The sequence below is a fragment of the Calypte anna genome, chromosome 2 (assembly GCF_003957555.1).
Source record: "Calypte anna isolate BGI_N300 chromosome 2, bCalAnn1_v1.p, whole genome shotgun sequence".
Lineage (NCBI taxonomy): Eukaryota > Metazoa > Chordata > Aves > Apodiformes > Trochilidae > Calypte > Calypte anna.
In genome coordinates this window covers 124,527,773-124,547,038 of record NC_044245.1, presented here as the reverse complement: position 1 = coordinate 124,547,038, position 19,266 = coordinate 124,527,773, and positions in this window count along the sequence as shown.

Sequence of the window (19,266 nt, the reverse complement as noted above, 5' to 3'; positions counted from 1 at the left end):
TATGCTGAAAACTTTACTATTGCCAGAATCCTTCTTATTCACAGAACAAAATAGTGGAGGATCCTCAGGTATTACTGTATTGTGATTAGAAATGTATTTCAACTGTAACATTTTTAAACAGTGATTTTGCTCATTACACAGTGGTTTTCTTGCATTCACTTGGAAATCACATTTTCATGGTGACTGATGCTGCATCACTGCAGATTCTAGAAGTAGAAAGGGTTTCTTCCTGAATTCCTGTGAATTAGTGAAGATCTAAAATATTATTTTTCCTCAAGAAGTTTCAATTTCAGAAAGTGACTAGAAATGTCCTGTGGGACTATATATTGGAATGTTTTCCTTAAGGTTACCTGAAGCAAGAGAACATATGTTGGTGCCTCTGGAAATGATGAAGTACAGAATCACAAAATGTCTTTGGTTGGAAGACAGCTTCAAGATCATACAGTCCAACACTTTTACCAACACTGTAAGGTGCCACTAAACCATGTCCCTAAGGACCCTAAATACCCCCAGGGTTGGTGACTCCACCACTGCCCTGAGCAGACTATTCCAATGTCTGACAATCCTTCAGAGAAAAATAATAAACCATTAATAAACAATATTATAAACAATATTAGGAATAAACACTTCCTAATAAACAATTTATATCTATATTATATATATATGCTTCAAGTATCCAAGTATTTATTCAACCTTAATAAAAGTTAATAACCTATAAAGTTTGCATTGAAGTGCTCCATTCTGAAGAGATAAGATCTAGTCTATTTTAGAAAGAAAGATTAAGCTCAGGTATATACATTGCATATTCATAGTGATTTATATTTTTGCTTAGACTGAAAATTTAATGATCAATGGTTTCATTTACTGGCTAATTGATGAAACAGTGCAGCCAGAAAAGAAGAGGTGATTCTGAGATTTTCCTTTATTTAGAGGATACAAGTTAAAAAATGGAGTTGCAGCAGACAGCAGAATAAATATGAGTAAAAAAATCTCACAGTGTATCTAAGCAGACAAATCTTATCCAGGTTACGTTCTCATGAGCTGACAGTGATGTGGGAGGTAATTATCCCTTCTACTTCATCTCAGTTAAATGGCAAACATTTTTCTCTCTTCTGTTGCTATAAAATGTTATTGCAAAAAAACAAAACAAAAAAAGGTTATTATAAATTGTTCTTCAGGGCCCATGTGGTAAGAACAAACATAAATTATCTTCAATTTCACCAAAAGTTATAGCACTGAGTATAAGAAAAAGCTTCTGTTTGGCTGTTAAAACATTTAAAGTGTCCTCCTATAGAAGCTGTGAATTCTCTTTCGCTGGAGGTTTTCAGTATGGGGTAGACAAACATCTGCCGGGAATGTTCTTAGTGCAGAGCATTCATTGACCAGCCTCAATCCAAAGTACTGGAGCAGATGGTTTTCTGAGGTTTTGTAATTCTGCTTTTCCAGGAATGAAAAATATCTGCTTGAGCTTACCACCAGCTGGATCTCTTCTTATTACACTTCCTGCTGCATGATTTGTTTTCTTTTTTTTCTGTGCAAAATTCATGTTTATAAAAGTGTGAATGATCAGGGATTCAATGAACTTCCTGTATTCAAGCAATCTTCTCACTGCTGCATTTCTGGGGACAAATCTGCAATTTCCCTCTCTGATTGCATGTACTCAGACAGTAGATAAACTGTTTGTAGACAGGCACCCTGCAGGTTTGCCTGAAAAACACAAAGCTGGAAGGAGTGACTAATGACTTGCTAACTGATCTAAACACCTGGCAAATGGATATCCTGTAAATTTGTGGTTAGAGCAGGAAACTGACTTTATCTCAGCTCAGACTTCTGATGGCAAAGGACCTTGTTTTTCAAAGTAAGCAGCAGTTTAGAGCCCTGACATGCAGCCCAAGTGCTGACTCCTGCCTCTCTCCTGGCTGCCAGAACCAGCAGCTTTCTCCTGCCAGGTATCCCATCTCTTCCTTTGGCAGCAGAATCAAAAAAGATTTGCTATTTTCAGAGTTTCTCCTGTAATACAATCATGACACCGAGTATGAAACCACTGGTTAAACTCCTCAAGGCATTTGGAAATGTCAGTGTTTCTATAAATGTGTTTCTGTTCTACAGTGGCTCCTCCTAGTATATTTTGTCACATTCTGAGTGATGCCTTCAGGTCCTCTGGGACTTGGCCTATCAGAATGGTAGGGAGAGCTCCACACGTCAACCTATCTCACCTTGTCTTCTCTTGGACAATATATGGTAATTCCATGGAGAGGTGACATTCTCCATTGCCATCTGTACACATTCCCTGGGACATCATTTCAATCCTGAGCATAAGAAAGCTTTAGTCACCAAAGTGTTTAAGACACTCAGTTTGAAAAGTGCTAAAGAAATCAACAAGGACTTCATCCTCTCTTTGCTACATTTGTCATCAAATGCAACACTTTAACTTATTTTAGAGTCCTTCAAAGACACAAACACTCATGTGCTCATCAACAAAGTCTTTAAGTCTTTCCTTTGAGTATGCCAGAAATACCTAATTTTTAACACTTTGTGATTATCAGAAGCCAGCTGATGCATAATTGTCTGAAACTTTGCAGAAGAGGTCTTCTCCATCTCTCTTGCCAAACAGACAAGGATTTTTGGTGCTATCAGATAAGGCCCTGCAAAATATATAAAGTTTGGTAGTAGCTACAGTACCTCAGAGTCCTCACTGAAGGAGTAGCAGGATCCAGAATATATTTTCTAAGAGTGCTTAATAGTAGGCTGGAGTTCTCTTAACTTCCACTTTCCAGGGAATAATTAAACATTCATCAGGCCAGAGGCAGGAAAGAAGAACAAGATGAGATTAATATTAAGTGGCTAAGGCTCTTGGGTAGAAGAAGAAAGCCATAAGTTTCTTGTGGGGCAGAGTACTTCTTTTCAAATACTTACATTTAGAATTGGAGGAGAGAGCAGAAAGTGAGATTTTTCTCTTCTCCCAGGTGAGAATCATAAGAAAGCAGTGCGCTATAGTTACATGCTTGCTCTTGACTTTTTTCTAGGGCACAATGAATATTAAGTGATTTTTGAGGATGGATACAGCTTCTACAAGAGAGACCAAGAGCAATCTTCTCTTTCCTGTCCCAGGGCAGCATTGTCTCCAGCAGTTTGGGAGTAGAAAATGTTGTTTCAAGCGTGTTACAGCACAGGAATTTACTGATATTAGAGGTACTTTTCCTGCATAAATACTCAGACAAGTCCACCTATGGAAGAGATCCACTGCTAGAGACTCACACCAAGGGGAAATTGGGTGGCTGGAGTACAGGAGTAGGGGACTCACCACAGGCTAGAGATGTCACCTGAATCTTACCTGTTTCTGTTGGCTAACATGTGCCATCTGCTTAGCTTGCTGGTTTGGGGAGAACTCTATGCCCACAGCCTATATCTTTACATGTATTGCACATGAAGCAATGCATGCAATTAGCTGTATAACTCAGGGCTGAGGTATACGGATAAGCTGGGTCCTTTAATAGTAAGTTAAAACTTTCTTGTGAGCCTAGGCCTGCATTTCACATTTTTAGTTTCCACTCCTGACTGTATTTCAGGAAGGAAAGCCAGAAGAAATGTTACTATTTTATATTGTTGCTAGGATGTAAAGGTTTCTGGACATCTTCCAGGGGTGAGTGTTAGATCAGTGAGTCAGTTGCCAAGAAAACTCTGCTTCTTGTACATACAGGTTTTACTCTTCTGATTCATGGTGTCATTATTTCAATGAATGTAGCAACCATGAGAGGTTGTGTCCAGACTTATACAGCCACGTAGGTAACATGAACCCAAGGACTATCAAATCTTGAATGGGAGCCTGTATTTGTAATCCAGTTGAATAAGACTTGGGCATCATGTAAGTTCTCAAGTGATCCCACTCAGTAGCTCTGATATGGAACCAAGAGGCTAATTATTCTGAATCTATTAAAGCTGCTGGTCTCAGGGTTATATACATAATATTTTTCACAACAGTCATAAAATTATGTGGCCACAAATGGGCCACTGATCCACACTGGAGAGGACTGTCTGCAGCCATGCACATGAAAGGAACTCTTTTGTAGACATGACTGAGAACTCAAACACACACCTAGGCATTTACAGTGTTTATTCAGCTTTTCAAGGAAAGAGGAGACAAACAGGTCCTTGTGAAAAAAAAAAAAACAAAACATTGGAAGAACAAAAATGTTTGTTTACAAAAGGTCTGTCCTTTAGAAAAGGATTTTGAACAAAGTGTTTCAGCTCTTCAGAACTATCTGAAAGTGAGTGATTCAGTTCCATATGAAAATAATGTATCAAAGACAAAATACTGTACTGTCTCTAGTTTCTCCTCCACCAGGACATTTCTGACTCTTCTCCAGAGCTGGAGAAGCAGTCAGCATCTTCAGGGTGAATCATTTGGACTGCACACAGTCCTGTTTGGCAAACTGCAACCAACCATCTCCTGGGACTCTGCTCCAGTTTGCACGTTCAGCCCTACTGGAGGCCTTGGCTAAATAAGGAACACCACATCTGCAATGTACATTTATTCTGCTGTTGTGCAAAATAAGAGTGGATGAATATAAAATAGTCTTTGAGGTTTGGAAGGCAGGATGCTTGGGGAATGAGGATATCTGATGAAGAATCCTTTAAACTTTCTGAAATCTGGTGAAGAGCACGAGGCAGAAGTGTGGTCAGCAGACAAATTTATGTGGAAACTTGCTGGATTCCTTGCAAGAATCACAAAAGGGTCTGTATATTTGTAGTTAAAGGTTAAGTCAAGGGTGAACCCACACTAGTGGAGTTTATTGCTCACTTCTAATTTGGGTACATCACTTCAGGTAGTTTATTCTCATGTACGACAAACAAAAAAGTTTATCCACAATTTTCTCAGCTGTTTGCAGAGTCACTAACCCGTCATTGTTTTATTTTTAAGGATATTGAATTTACCCCATGACTAGAATCTGACATTCTAGGAATTTGATAGTATCAGATATGCCATCTACTAAGTGAAGTAACTGTAGTGGAAAAAAATGTCATTTTCTAAGAGGCTGTTGAGAACTGTGTGGCTAAATCTGGAGAAGAACTGAATGCTTGCATTTTCCATTGATGTCATCTCTCAGGACATCATTTTATAAATGGAAAGCTGTCTGAAGAAGTATTGCAGACTGGCAGTGAGTGACTAGATTTAAAATACCCTAAAAAATCAATGACATAGGAGAACACATAGACTGAAATTATGACGTTTTTAATGTGTCTTGGTACTTTGCTACATATTCAGAGTCACTCCAAGTATAGTGGATGTTTTTTCAACGTGTATAACCAAAAAGCATTGCAATATCAGTCCTACATTCCAGAATTCTTTTAATTGTTCTGATAGGAAGGTAAATTGAAATTCTATTTTTCTTCAAGTCCTAATAAATGGATAATCACTGAGAGCACATCTCTAGTCACTCTTCTGTGACTGAGATCACCTGATCTAGAGAGGCAGAGTAACATTAATTCCGTCACTTCCAAAGGTGTCTCACTGAGTTTATTCCCTTCTTGACAGGCTGCTTTCTATATATTAACCCCTATAACAAAACACATTGGACTTTGAACTACCAACTATATTTAGAACTACATGAAAACTCTGTTACTTGGAATCAGTTCATTCACAAACTGAAAATCACCTTGAAACACTCTGAATGCTCTTGATTCCCTCAAATGGGCATCTGATTATCTAATTCAGTGATTAGTGCTTGTAATAACATCAAGGAAAACAGACGAGAAGATTAAAAGTATTGATGGATCACAAGGGGTGGTTTCCAGCAGCAGTTTGATGAAAAGACTTGAAGTCAGTTCCTATTTAATACTGGGAATAAATTGTGGAGCTCTTTTTAGCTGTTCCAGCTTGTGACTCACCGTACATAGCAGTGTTGGCTCTAAGGTATCTTTCTGTTTCACCCAGCAATAGAATTAGCCTGGGAACTAAAAAGCAGCAGAATACAGGGAAACATCAGCTACAGAAAATCTCACGATTTATGGAATTGAGAAAATCATAACCTGAAGCTCTGAAAAGACAAAGGTTTCACTTTTGTCATTTTTATGTTTAAGAATCTCCTGGTTTTCCCTAATTTCTTCTCCACACTAAATTTACTGCAGAAAATGTAGCCATTGTAGGCTGACAAAAATGTGCTGACTCACTCATTGCTAGTGCTCATTTTCTTTCATTCTTCAGAGGCCTGAGATCTTTTGTTCCTTCACAGGGAGGATTCTGGATCAGCTGGGATGAGATGTTCTCATGGAAATATTCGAATATGCAATTATTATGTGATATGTTTGTACATGTTCATAGAGCTCACCAAGTCAGATGATCTTCCATTCTCCTGTCCTGTGGCAAAGCAGGTTTATAATCTTCCCTTCCCCCATTTCGTGGGAGACTCTTAAGAAGTTGGTTGAGATACGTGCAAAGGGCATCAACAACTTAGGTCAAATACAGGGATGAGGTAAAAGGTTTTGTAATTTATGCATTGCTGATTGGGTGTGAATTATGCAGGAAGGCTCAGATTCCCTGAGTTTCTGGTAGTCCCTGTCTCGAACAAAATGCAGCTACTTCATGGGCATGTCTAGAGAAAAGCAGCCACACTTTCACTCAGCTTTTTCCTCAGTTGAGGGTGTACAGATGTTGGTTAGGCTTTTGAAATCACAAAGTTTTCAGACTCCCTAAATCTCTTGTCTCTGTGTCAGAGCAGGACAGAAAAGAGGATCCTGGATGGCAGCTGCAAGTGAGAGTTTTCCTCTCATGACGAGCTGTCTCTAAGGGGTCCCATCCCTGAAAATTCATGGATTTAACAAACCTCTGGCACTTTCACATATAAAATCAGAAAGCAGCTCTGCTTCTTGTGTGTTAGTCCCCCATGACATTCTGCCCCAAATTCAATCCTCGAGGATAGTCTGCCCCACATTTCAATCCTTAAGGATATTCTGCCCCACAAAAGTCAGATGAAAAGGTAATTATCATTACAATGTCAGTGGAACTGCTATCTTATCTCTGAGTACTGAAAAGGTGAAAGGAGAATACACAAAACACAAAGTTTTTGTTAGTCCTTCTGAATTCCTCAGGAAGGAAAGCCAGCCTTGTAATCAAGCTTTGTCAGTCAGATATTTTCTTTCATCTTTACGCTCTACCACTGCTTAAAAATTGGCAACTGTGACCCAGATATTTTTGGGAAATGCATATTTGAAGTTAATAACATATATATTGAAGATATATTAAGATTTAGGTGGCCTATTCCAAGTATCCTTTTCTTTGACTATGTTTTTAGTCCCCTGGGTGATTTGTGCAACAGATAGTATGAAGTGCTGCAGATCACACTGATGATCACTAGACTCTTAAACCCCAGAAGAACTCTGCTACTGGACTGACAACTAAAAAATTTCAACAGGAAAACTTTTTCAGGAAAGTATTATACAGAGATCTTGTGAGGGACTATCAAAAACAGCAGAATATTCCCATGTTGTCAATAAACTTTGGTTTAAGAATTATTGTCCAGGCTGCACAGAGGACACCTTAACTAGGGAAACTAATTTCAGTGGTTTTGCACTATTAGCCCCTGACAGCTGCATTATAACAAGTCTCTTAATAAACCCTTTTAATAGCTGACTAATCCAGTTTGCAATAGTAACCCAGTATATATTTACTTTCTTTTATACAATCTGTTTTCTAAGGGTTTTTTTGCAGGAAAAGAAATCCCAACACTCATAGAGTGCATTTAAAAAGCTATTTATACTCTTATGTGCACTTCGAAGTTCCACTGAATACAGACAGATATGAAGCAGAGTGTTTTTTGTTTGTGAAATATCCATGGAGATATACACAGCAAATTTAACATGAAGGTGAGGCAAAAATGGTGTTAATCTAGTGGGAGAATCAACTTGGGGTAGTAAGTGGATACCAGGAAAAAAAAATCTTATTAAAAGTCATTGTAAAAATCCTTTTACAATAGAAATCTTTTTTCAATTTGTACTGCAATAGAAATAATATATCTCTGGTATGCTTGTTGAAAAGCTACTGCCATGAAACTATGCAGGCCAAGAGGAAAACAAATCTCTGTGTCTTGGCTTGGCTTACAGAGCTATGCAAGGAAATGGAATGTGCAAGGCACGCTTTTACCCTCTGCATCTCCTGTGCCAGTGAGAGGTTGCAGCCCACATATGAAAGGGATTGCTTGGAAATGTTACTTCCAGTCCTGTTCAAAAGGAGCAAGGAGATGGTAGACCCTTGACTGCATTCATCCCCATTTCCCCAGGGCCAGGCTAAAGTAGCTGCTATGCATCATCAGGTCCTGGCCTGGAGAAATACTCTTCCATCCCAAGCTCTTGTCTGTACCCAAGTCCATAAGCTACCTGCTCTTCCCAGAGATGAGTGGGTCTAGAGAGAAAATGGGTGTTCATTTGACACTGGGGTGTGGAAGGGGCTGTGCAAGTGCTAGAAAAGGGGTTCAGCAGGAAGGGATGAAGATGGGTCTGCACAGTGAGGATGGAGAGAGAATGTACTCCAAGGGGGATCATCTACACCCAGTGCTCTGGGTTTAACCTGTTGGGAAGTCTGCCAGCTTCCTACAGGTTAGGCATAGCCTACAGGTTGGTTTACTACTCCTCTTTGAAGGCAAGGTTTCTGGCCATTAAAACCAGGGGGTTTAGGTCAGTGTACCTGGCTGTGCAGTCAGACTGAGCAGGAGAGTTATTCTGGTTCAGACAGTGTGCCTTGAGGCTGGTCACAAGGTGGGTGGGTGACAAGAGAAAGCAGCCAACATGGGAATTCACTGCCTCCATCACTTCTTCTCAGTGAGCTACCTCTGGAATAGAGGTGTTTCTCCATAAAACTGCCAGTCAAAGTGGATTATTTAAAAAAATCCATTTTGTCTTTTTTTCTGAAAAATATACCCTTAGCTTTGTCTTGTAAATCTTTATTAATTGCTTGTCCTAAACATATGTGCACCTCTCAGGGATACTGGTCCCCTCCCCCCACATCACACTGTGAACTTTCTTTAACCCAGCCCTTCCCATTCAGGAAAATGCCTCTTTGACCTGAATTATAAAGCAGTTGACCTTTCCACCTCCATATCCCTCATTCATATGCAATTTTTCCAAGATTTCTGCATAACACAGGCCACCTTTATGACTGAATAGAAAAAACAGTTAGACTTAACTACCTAACAACAATGCCTGTGTTTTAAAAGCCCTTAGCATCTGAAAAGTATTTCAGTATGTATAAAATGTGACTTTGCTGGGTATCTCTGCTTCTTGCAGTGACAGGGCTTAGAGGGAACTGATATAGCAGGCAGACATCCACACCTCTGCCTGGGTGAAAACTTTGGGTAAGGACAGATGCAGGATTGTGACAAATATTTCTTCTAAAGATGCAAGCCAAAGCATCCCACTCCCTCTGTACTTGTGTACTGTAAACTTTGTCCCTTGGTACAATAAATGAACCCAAGAGACCATAATTATGTTTAGTATCCTTAAGTCTCCCAGATGGAGAAATATGGACACAGAGCAATCCTGTCTTCTGAGCAGGAGATTCATTTTGCAGCTTTATGTAACATCAAGCTTAATGGATGTCTAACACTCTCTGGTGCTTTTGGAAAGTCTTTTAGAAAGGGCTGTTTTTCTTCATTGAGATAATCCTTTGGTAAATATTTATTTCTTAAAAAAAAACTTCAAAACCTCAAAATAGCTGTGTTTTGTATGATAAATTTGCTTTGCACAGATGTAAATAATAACAAAGATATAAGAGAAAGGAAGAAGCTACTCAAATATATTTTGTTTTGAGTAATATTAAATCACACAGGTTCCCCATGATACATCCCAGAATCATCTAACACAAAAAACAAATCATGGCATGAAAAAGGCCAGCAAATAGCATTACTTCTCCTTTTGGCAAGTGATATTTGGTGCCACCATATGTTGGTCCCACATGCTGAGACTTGTTTGCTTTTTCTCCCCACTGCTGCTTTTGTAGAAGATGAGAGATGTTCGTGCAGTGGCTGCTTTCATTTGTTCTGCCAGATTGTTTGCTGCAATGGCATCATTAGACATCTCATTAAATAGGCAAGGTCAAACAAGCAAGTAAGATCTCCTCTATGTGGGTCTTTGTGGGTGGCAGATAAATGAAGATTTCAATATTTGATGTCTTCTGAAGGATGAGAAGTAGCTTGTGTTGTTTTTAAAGAAGGTACAAGGCTAGCATCAATTTTCAAGGAAACAGACAGCCCATAAGATATGTTGAAAGGGTATTGTCTCGAATTTTGGTGCTTCAACAGTGGCAGATCTTTAATTTAATGACATTTTTTTTGTTCATATGATCTGTAGTTAATGATTCACAAAGTAATCTTACTCTGATAGCAGCATTCCTCTCTGTATGCAGAGGCAAGGTTTCTTCCCACCCCATTTTCTACACATGCTCTTGCATGGCTGAGCATAAGCACCTATTAGCACTCGGATTAGTGAGTAATACCTGCAAAGAGTGATAGAACTTTCTCCAACTAAAATCCTTGTGAAGACATGATTGTGGTTATGACATCACTTTTCTGTGCTCAAGGGCCCTAAATGGAGCAATCCGTGACTTGGGAAATCTCTTGCCTTGAGGGCATTCTGGGATGGAAGAGACCTAGGAAAATCATCTCTGACATCCAGTCCCAGGTTTTTCCCTGAGGAATTGCCACTCTGGCCATGCCTGAGGATTGATGGTGCCAGGAGTCAAGCCATATGTAAAGATCTCTGCTCATTATTTTTCCCAGAGAGAAACATTGTTGGGTGAAAAAACCTGCAGCTATTTGGGGCTGTCTGGATAATAGAACCATAGAATCATTTAGGCTAGAAAAGACCAGAAGTGTTGGATCAGTCATGTGTCAAGGAAGTGAAATGGCAGTGTACAGTCATCCAGTTGTTTGGAGTTCTTTTAGTTTGCTTGCTTGGTGTATTGGTTGGTTGCTTTGTTTTGATTGGGGGGGGGCATTCCCTGTTTTCCTCCAGAATGTTTTATTCAGTTGTATAAATCAGATCTCACAGGTTTTTTGAGTTTTTTGCCATGTCTTGGTCCAGGATCCAGACTAGAGATTTAGTTTATATTATTTGGTCAGATGTGAACACAGAGGCCTCCAACATCTGCTTCTATTCTGCCTGATAGTCAGTGGCAAGGGGTTGCCCATACAGTGTGCATGAGAAGCTCAGGTGGAATCAGACCCCACAAAGCGAATAACTTCCCTTTCACCCTTCTCTAAAGACAATGGATGTAGAGAGTCTTTTTAGGGGCAGATGACCTCAGGACAGGTCATCTCTCCTTAGGATGTAAATATTTCAAATTCAAAACAGGATGCAAATATGTAAAATTTCAAAACAGGACCAAAGGTGTTTAGTTGATTGAGTGTGAGGCTGATCTCTGTAGAGGCTGCCTCAAGAGGATAACAGGCTCTCTGAGGTCAAAAAAAGAGAATAATTAAAACTCTAGACTGGGAGTACAGGGACCCCAAAAGCATAACTCATGTTGTAAAATATATGACACGACATTACAAAATGTACAAATATCTGAAATATATTAATATGAATGTTCAGGATATTAGTAACTTAAAATGAAATGTAATGAGTGGCACTGGGAAAAACTTGCAGTTATTTAATAACATTTCTATTTGTTCAAGCTGATATCTGTAGTGTTGTTACTTTCTTTCCATGATTTTTCTCTTTTTAGTAGAGATTTTTGTGCTGATTTATGTAAGACAGCTATATGGTGAGCTGCTATAGGCAGGATGGGCATGTATATCTTCTTTTATGTGCTAAGTCAAAAGAGAAAAGTTGCATTGTCAGTATCACAGAATGTAGGTATCCAATAATTGACAGTTTTGGTAAATGAATATTATACTGTGAGTGTTAATATCCTGAAAATTGCAATAGCAGCTCTGCTTCATTCTGAACATGAGTACAATCCCTGTCATTAAAATACCACAATTCTCTTCCCTCCTGTGGCTGGCAGAAGTCTTCTCTTCTAATGAACCAAGGATTTAGTGTTTCTGTGTTTCTGTCCCCACCCTGGGGTATCCCATATTAGCTTCAGAAAATATTGCATGTCTAAACCTCCATCTGGCAAAATAAAAATTAAATGTTAGCATAAGCAAACTAATAAGCATTTCCAGACCGCCATCATGGATAACTGTATCCCAGTAAACTCACTGTAAACCACTGAGTGAGACTGTTTATAACTGGACTGAAGTGGTTCCAAATGTTTTATAGTCATTCACCTTGTCCATAATCAGAATATCTACTTTGTTTGAAGCATCTACACAACATCCCTTTTTCATGCTCTAAAAATCATGTGGAAGCATTATACTCATTACATACACATTACACTACTGTGATATCTAGAGGTATTAGTTCTAACAATCATTCTCACCACTCCTGCACATGAAAGTTAAATAGAGAGAAACAGAGAGAAATACAGGCAAATATAGGATTGAGCTTGGATTTTGTTTGTTTTCTCTGTAGCAAAAGAAATCCTTGGTAATTTATTTGAGTTTTTTTAATGATTTCTGTAGTGATTTATTTCTGAAAATTGCCACTCAACTTCAGGGCTCAGAGAGCAAGTAAACTGAAGTTGTTTCACAGCCTCTCTGGTGTGTAGGTTGCAAAAAAACTGTCGCTTGAAAAAGGAGGCTGAGTCACAAGCAACACCAGGCAGCCTGCAACAGACCTTTGGAAATGAGAGAGAAGTCTTGTACCATTTGCCAGTGGGGAAAGTGTGAAGATGACTAAGGTGATTCAAAGCTCTTTTAAAAACCCTTGCATGCCTCATCATGTTCAGTTTTACAAAGAGTAATTTCCTCCCACCATAACTTTTTGCTGCATTTAAATGAAAACCTGGAAACTGAAGTTAAGTTAGTATAGTACTAGTGGAAGGTACTAGACCTACTCTGGGAAAGCTTCACTCTCCATGAATACTGGATAGGATTCTAGGGTGAAAGGGCATTGTAAGATATTGACTTTATGTTCACCAAAGGACAGCAGGAACTAGAACTCTCTCCATGTTCATTTAGGGTGAGCACACAACTTATTGTGTTAATATATACTACTTATTCTCATGAACTATTGCTTAGAATCTCAGTCCCTGTCCCATCTCAGGAAATGCCACCACAGGTCTGCATTAATGTTGGATGTGATTATAAAAATAAGTTTGGAGTGGTGAAGAAGAGACTGGAAAACAGTGAAATGAGAAAAAAAATATTGTCTATTGCCTGTTTGGACATCAAACAATGTTTTTTCTCACCTAACTTGTTTTTATATTTTTAATGAATTTAAGGTTTTTACCTTTATCAGAGGTTAGAAGTGCCCATTGCTCATGAATGAACCCCAGTACAGCAGTTCTTCTGACCCATGCATATTCTAAAATATAAGGACAAGAAGTATGGGGGAAAAAACAGTTTTTCTAATGACAATTTGTCATTGAATCACTATTTTGTTATCAGCTCAACACACTGGGCAATGTCATGCTAGATTTCCTATTGATATCAACGGTGACTGCTTAAAACAGTCATATTAAGGTTCTTTGTACTGTTATTCTTGATTTCTGGGATGAACATAAGTAGTGATGAATCATTGAAAGTTGATGTCCTCATTCAGAGGACTGATATCAGAGTGCTGATAATGTTTTATTTTTACGGCCAAAAAGAATAGTCTCAGTGTAGAAAATTTCCTGTCAGTTATCTTGAGAAATTAATGCAGTTATTGCCATATCTTTTCCTGTGTTTGGCTCATCTGTGCTTGGTTTGCTGTACTCAAGACCTTTTATTGTATACTGACAAAATTAAACATTTTTATTTGTCTCTATTTAGTGTTATTCTTTTATTGCTTTCAGTGTGATGATGAAACGATGGCCTAACCCATAATATGACCAGGTAAAATTGAATTTTCAGGGTTGGAAGGGACCTTAAAGATCATCTAGTTCCAACCCCCCTGCCACGTGCAGGGACGCCTCCCACTAGATCCGGTTGCTCAGAGCCCCATCCAGCCTGGCTTTAAAAAATTCCAGGGATGGGGCTTCCACCACCTCTCTGGGCAACCTGTTCCAGTGTTTCACCACCCTCATGGTGAAGAGCTTCTTCCTAACTTCCAGTGTAAATCTACCCTAAAGTATTAGGAGTGGCAGGGTGATGGAGTCCCAATTAGAACAAGCCAGTCGCTTAAGAGGGGTAAAATAAGACTGACTTGTCATTGGGCGTTATGAATCTGTTGAAAAAAAAGCTTGACTTTTATCAAAACAAGCGAATAAAGAACATGCCTTGTGACCCTTTGTCTGCTATGAAATGAAAGCCCAGAACCAGTGACAGAACACTTGCTGCTGCCTGTTCATCACATGGGTAACATTTGTCTCATTTGTCTCATGGTTATTTTGCCATAAGTGAATTTACCAGAGATTTTCTCTATCCAGAGCAGTTAAGAACAAAATCTCAGGTAAATCTTCTCCTGCCTGCTGATCCCTTAGGAGACAGGTTTGAACTGGTTGCAGAGTATATATGTATTTTTTTTTTTTTCTTCATGCTGTGGTTCAGGGAAGAGATTTAACTAGATGGTCTAGATGTAGAACTGACAAATGAGCAGTGAGGGTAGGTGGAAGAAAGCATCAAAAAAGATATTGACAGGCATCATTGGTAGCACAGCTCCTACCAGAACAACATCAGGAATTAGAGCAGACACAAAGCCGCAGCCAAAGAAATGGACTTTAAGGTGTGTGCATTTCCTGGACTATATTTTAAAGGCAAAATTTACAGAGCACTGCAAATGTCTCTCTTTGAAGGAATTCTGTGGCACTGGTATAGTTTATGGTCATGAGAAAAGCCTAGATTTTGTGTGCAAAAACCCTCTATGGAACCCATAACTGGGAGAAGGGCTAAATAAAGAGCCTTTTATTGAGACATGAGAACAGAGGTAGACAGGCTCTAATTTGGCTGTAGCATTTGCATGTGGTGATATTTCATTGCTACATGTCCCTGTTGTATACCAGTTTTTGCTGTTAAATCTATTTGTATTTAAATGGAAAATCTCAAGGCCCTGGAGTAATCTGCACAGTATTTCACATCTACGTGCAGTATTTTCAGCTTTGCTGAAAGAAAAATACTTTGTACTTGTCTGGAATACCCTCTTGCCTAGCTCCATCCTTCAGTGATTAATTACAGTTGCATTTCACTTCCTTGGAAAGGAGAATTTCTAATAGAAACACTTCAGAGTGTGCCAACTTTGTCAGCCCTGCATATCCAGCCTGGGCTTGTTGCAGCAGGTTTTGCTTACATCTTAATATGTCTTGCAAGACCTGAAGCTGTTGAGCATATTTTCAACCTTGTAAGTCTGCAGGGATCTTGAGTCATAGTTTTCATGAGGTTTGTGGTGTATACAGCAGCATGCAGAAGAAAAGCTCCTGGTGAAGAGCTGACCATAAAAGCAGAGGCTGCCTGGGCACTGGTGCTACCATTTGGGTCTAACCCAGGCTTCCTTGACTCCTTCAAAGGGAGGAAAGCTCTCATTCTCTCAAGCACATCTCTGCAACCAGTAGGTCCTTCCTGACTGCTGGGAAGTAGGAACAGTTAATGTAATGAGCCTTAGCTTTTATTTCTGATCATACAGAGTATGAGTTTGGAGGTTACATTTATTTCTGTGGTTTTGTCCTAAAATGCAGGTAATAGGTATTCCAAATGCTTTGATTTTATCAACACTGATGTATGTAGCGCTAAAGAAACTCAATTAGACAGCAAAACAGAAATATACAGCAAAACAAAGATGGAAATCATAATCTACTACCCATGGCAAAGGATCAGGTTGCCCTCCCCAAGGGAGGAAGTGCCAGTGGTACCTGCTGAATGAATTCTGCCCTTGAATTTTAGTGACAGAAGGACAAAAGACTGAAAAGTGTGGGTGACAATTATCTGTCTCTTAAACATGTCCCTTCCCTACAGGAACCCTGACATATAGTCAGCTTTAAATGTGCCTCAGTAATCTCTTTCTTGTTAAATCAAAAGGACAGAGCTGGAGGATTTTCAAACTCCAGGAAGGACTGATAGTATGGTGGTATCACTACAGGTTGTGCAAGCCAGTGCAATTTTCCTTGCATGATGTTTTGCAGTGCTGCAAACATTCTCAAATTATTTCTAGTTGAAAAAATCATATATCTAAGAACCATCTCTTTAAAGGAATTTGTTTTGTTCTTTTTCCTATATAAGGAAAAAAAAATACTGGGATTAAAAAGAATGTAAATGTCATAATCTTATATGAAGCTGGTTGGTTATATAGTTGGTTAGTTTTCTTCACTGCAGTTAGTTGTATGACTTTTATTTGTATGTCTTCAGACCACTGTAGGTCAAAAACTTCTTATGATTAGCAGACATCACTGTGAATACACATGAGTAACTCTGGGTCCCCATGGAGGTACAAATGTCTGTATTGGCCTTCAATACACTGCAGAAATAACATCTTTATTCAGTTTTCCTTTTCTTTCATTATTTTCTAGCCTCCATTTGCGTGACAGCATCACTTTTAACAAAATGCTAGATTTTCTTAGCTGTCAGATAAAGCAGAGAACAGATTTTGAAACTGGATGGCAGAAGTGTAATACCTTTTCCGGATACCCGTAATTATCTAGGCCACAAAATGCGTGTAGAGCATGTACCTATTTCTGTCACTACCCTGCATCCTTATAGCTAGGCTCTTGAAGTTATTCCTGAATCATTCATTAAATGCAGATTAGACTTGCTGTCTTGCCTAATCAAGCTTGCAGGCTGTGAATTTCCTAGGAGTCTGGTGTCATTAGCTCTTCACTCCCTGGGAAGGCCCTGCCTAGGAGTGATGGCAGTCTGTGACAAGCCTGCATTTTACTTAGCTCTCTAACCCTGTTGGGCAATTAGCTTCATTCAAGTCCTTGAAACATCTTTAATAAAGCTTTTTTCAACCCTTGTGAAAAGCTCTATTACCTGTAAGCAACCATTAGCAAATATGCATTGTCTGAAATGCACAGGGTTTTTTGCTGGAATAGACGTATGACCCAGTTTTTCCATGTTATTAATAGTGAATACCTCAAAAGGTACAGTTTTGATTAAAGAGCAAAAAGTTGGCAACAAAGAACTACTAACTAACTACAAAATATTTTGTTTGGCTTGATGTGGATTATTTTTGTGTGATAATTTGTATATTGGTTTTCTATTTCATATCCTCTCTAAGACAAATGGTCTCAGAATGACAAAAATAAACACTTCCAAAGGTTTAAGTTACTGAAAGCACAACACACTGAAGGAAGAAAAGCTTTCCCTTCTCATTAAATGAAGCTGGTATTTTTCATGCAGCCAGATATATTGCAGTAGTTAGATATGAGTCCCAGGGCTTAATAAAACATTATTCATTTATTTTCTTATCATCACATAACTGTATTAAACACAATATGGTGGTTGCATGACAGACAAGGTCATTCTTACACTGACATAAATATTTATCAGAATGAGAATAATCTCAGTGTTCCAGAATTCCACAAGCTTTGACTTTTTTCCTGTTTGCTATCTTTCTTTCTGAAAGGCAAAGATATTTTCACAGCCCCCTCTCTTCCTTTAACCTAGATAGCTGCTCAGTGCTTGCAAAATCCTCTGAGAAATAAGAATGGATTTTCACATGGGAATGATCTGTCATTTCCATTTACCTGGGGACTTTTTAATGCTTATATAACTAGATGGAAATAGAATTTTACTTAGCAGAAATTAAGAGCTGGATCCTGCAAATCACTTCCATGGTCAGTTTTCTTCTCATGAACAGTCCCACCAGCCCAGTTCACTCCCACTGAGAGAGCCCTCTCTGGAGTGACAAATCTGTTTCTCTTTGGAGAAAGACATTTCATTAAGTCTACATTTATCCCCATACCTGCTAGTCTGTGAACTATAAGATACTGGGAAAGCAAGGTCCTAGTACGGAGGCTGAGGTCATGCAGAGACCATCTGTTATACAGTTCTTCACTGGTGGCCTCTCTATTGTCCCTACAAGGCACCCTGACAGCCTTGAAAACCAGAAACTTGCACCCTTCATGGTTTTCTTGTCTTTAAGCCTCTGCTATGATTGTAAACTCAAAGCTGGAACCTGGAGTATGAGTCCTGAAAGTAATCCTCCATGCATATGATATGCTAATGGCAGTATTGCAGTCCTCATTTTGCCCATATGTCTTTGGGGAACCTCTGTGAAGCTGAAGGAAAAACAAAGACCACTTCATCCAGTCACCTTTGATACAGGTGATTCCTCCATCTTAGCCTCTTCCCACTGTTCCTCAGTATTACCCCCTAAACTGAAATCCAAAGGAATAGAACACCCAGCCTTTCAGGTATTCAGGTTCCTAAGTCTGCTTCTCAGGGAAGGAGAATGCCTTTTCCTGTGCAGGGAATATGACAAGCAAATACAGCTTCAATTAATGGGTGGGATTACTCATGTCAGTGATTAGACACACCAGAATTTTCATGATCATCCCCTAATTTTTTATATTGCTTCCCCCACACCCTTGGTGATGTATGTGTGTTCTTGATGAGTTCTTCTCCAGGAACAGAAAAGCAGAGCAGAACACAATATTTAACAAGTCACAGCAGGGGCATTTTACTCATTCTAGCATTTCAGCATTTTTTATCTGTAGGCTTCAGCATTCATTGAGTGCTTGTTTGTATCTCCACAATAATTTAAAATACTTAATTTTCAAAATGCTGTCTGGATATAATTTCCATTACTAGTCAAAAAGCATTCAAGATAGTCTGATGCACTTCTACAGAGATTAGGAGGCAATGATGTTTACCACCCTCTTTTAAACTGATCTGCAAAATACTGCCCTTTCAAGCATCTCCCAGGAATACATTCTGAGTGAGTACAGGAATTTTTTCAGTCCTTGTTTTTATCTTTTTCTTTCCTTCAAAATGCTGCTCTTGTTTTCTTTAATATTTCTGTCTTCCTTTTCAGGCATGGTTAGAAATAACTAAAAGAACAAAGAGACATGTTCAGTGCAAGCACCTAGAGGCCTTTCGGTTTTTATTTCAGTTGAAGAAATATACTATTTAATATTGTCATTTGAGAATAATATAATTAGACTATAGAGACTTTTGGAAGAAATACGATCAGTAAGGGGTTGAAGAGATGCATTACTAAATTACAATATGATCTTCTTCTTGTACTAAGTTCAAATCATCTGGTCAGAGAGGAATTTAGGCAGAGGAAAGAGAAAGTTGTTCCATGAACTTTGAGAAA